At 36.4% G+C, this 2,511-nt stretch overlaps 1 pseudogene; it reads left to right on the top strand.

The window, feature by feature from the left end:
• Positions 1 to 774: 774 nt before the first annotated feature.
• LOC111517793 (histone H1-like) lies at positions 775 to 2,105 on the top strand (annotated as a pseudogene).
• Positions 2,106 to 2,511: the final 406 nt, after the last annotated feature.

The raw sequence follows: 2,511 nt of genomic DNA, 5'->3' as shown, positions 1-2,511 counted from the left end.
AGAAACACACACAGCGAGGAGAAACCAGCAAAACAGGAATAGCAGAGCATGTTTGGATCCATAAACATAACATCGAGTGGAGAAACACTGGTTAAGAAGGAAATTCAAAGAAGCCGCATTCATGTTGTCCAACAAGCTATCCTATAGATAGGCAACATATGGAAATCCATAATCCAGAGAGAAATGACCAACTCTCGCGAAACAATCATCTCCCGCTAAACCGGTCAAGAGGAGAGAGGAAGGAGAAGATTTGTGAAAGTACTCGAATGACCCATAAATAGTCATCTCTCGGAGAAATTAGTCCAGTCATTATCTGGAGACGATTGTGGATACTAACAATCGAAACATCGTGAAGTAACTTGGCATGGAATCTCTTAATTTTTATCATACTTTCATATGATATCATACTTTCTTGCTAGTGACTAAGCTCCCGTTGAGATATAAATTGAGCTCATATTCATTCATGAAGAAGTTTTGTTGAAAACGGTTACATTCAATGCTAGGCCATTATAGATGCAATACTGAGACAGCTGTACTACTGCTATATTGCTATTATCAATCAGATACTCCAGATTGTTGTTGGATATGAGAAAATTCGTATCGTCAGCATGTTATATTGTACCAGAATCAGAACTTGTATCAGATATGTCATTGATAAATATGATGGAGTGAAGGGCCCTAAAATGGATCTCGGTAGGAATCCCATCATTATTGGTCTTTTATCATACCTTCTGGGTTCAAGAGTTTAATTTTTTCATAAATGAATGATTTTTCATGGTTTCCTATCTTCAGATATATGTTATTATAGCTAGGAAGAAATTCTTTAGATATATCTATCTACCAAGAAGTAAACCTTCTCATTTACCTACGTCGGAAATGGTTAATAACGCCATTAGAGGATTGAAAAAACGAAGAGGTTCCTCTATACAAGCCACCAAAAAATATATTGCGGCGAATTATAAGGCTGACGCAGAAAAAGTGGCAACTTTCACCAAGGAATATCTTGAATCTGCGGTGGCGTCTGGATAATTAGTACAAACTGAAGGAAAATGTGCATCGGGATCATTCAAATTGGCATCGGCATCGTCTGGTTCCGCAAAACCGTCAGCTACCGAGAAGAAAACGTCCGGTACGACCAGTGCGAAGGCCAAAAAAACTCCCGTTGAACGTATAGCTGGTGACAAAGTTGAAACCGGCAAGGAGGCTGCATCGCCAAAAGGTAAGAAAGCGGCGACCGCCGTAGCCAAGCCTAAAAAGGAATCTGCCGAGGATGAGAAGACCGTCGCTTCTAAGGTTTCGTCCACGACTTCTGCTAGTAAAACCAAGTCTCCTTCGAAAGCAAAGAACCAACAAAAAAAAGCCGAAAGCATCAAAACTGAAAATCGCGAAACCGACCCCTGCATTGGCATCTTCTCCTTGAGCCAAAAAAGCTGCGTCTCCAAAAAAAAAAAGAAGTAAATTCTTTTATCAGTTCACTTCTCTCTCCGGGACAAAGTCTATATCTAGTCCGCTTTGTGAAGCAAATCGATTCAGTGAGTATCTCTCTGTTGAAATAATTTTTATTCAGGTTTGGTTTGCTTCAAATTTTTATTAACTTCAAATTCAAAGCAGCTGTTTTCAAGCTGGTTCTCCATTTATAAATTATCTGACTCATTGTAGATTTTCCTACGAGTCAGAAGATTTTGTATCAACGGAAGGGTTCTTATTTGTGTAAGAGAATATCCTCTTCACTACATTTCTCACAATAATTATCGATATTTGCAAATATGATTTTTATTCTTTTTGAACGTGGGCGCACGAAACAAATATAAGTCTCTCCTCCACCGAAAATTTCAATATTAAATTTGATCAGATTACAGAGAAACAAACACATTAAACTAACATGAATCATTTGATTTACATAATCCGCATGAGCACCTTACCTTGACGATATGACCAAGGTAAAGTACTTGTAATACGATTATGATTAGGAGATGTTTACTGATCTACCGAACATCTCAACAAAAGAGTTTCAGGCGTGCAGGCGACATTTTAAGGAGTGGTAAACCTCAAAAAATAATATGTAACTACACTCTTTTGATCTCTTCAATATTTACCTAGTTGACGATGACACATTGAAAGTTAAAAACAATTTAACTTTTTATTTTTCTGTCCATAACTTTTGTTTGAAACAATTTTTATTCAACAATGAAAATTTTGAGAAAGTTTACAGTTCACAAAATACATGTTACAAAATGCGACTAGTCACAATTAAAGTCACTCTTAAGTTTTTTCCAAAAAATTTTTGAATCTAGATCATTAAAACTTTTTATTACATTAATGACAAGGTGTTCAGATCCAAAGTTAGTTCTTGTGGGAATTTGGTACAAATTATTGTGTTATCTCGTTTCATAGCCATGCACACCATGTGTGATCAAACTTTCTGTATTACACTTTTGTTGGTTATTGAAAAAAATGAAAAATTAACATTGCTGCGACTCCAAAAACCTATCTAGTTTGATAACGGTCAAC

The sequence above is a fragment of the Leptinotarsa decemlineata genome, unplaced genomic scaffold (assembly GCF_025532065.1).
Source record: "Leptinotarsa decemlineata unplaced genomic scaffold, Ldec_3_MD MMD2_P_RNA_scaffold_12, whole genome shotgun sequence".
Lineage (NCBI taxonomy): Eukaryota > Metazoa > Arthropoda > Insecta > Coleoptera > Chrysomelidae > Leptinotarsa > Leptinotarsa decemlineata.
Note: the sequence above shows the minus strand (reverse complement) of the source record. Positions and strands in the feature narration are given on the sequence as shown.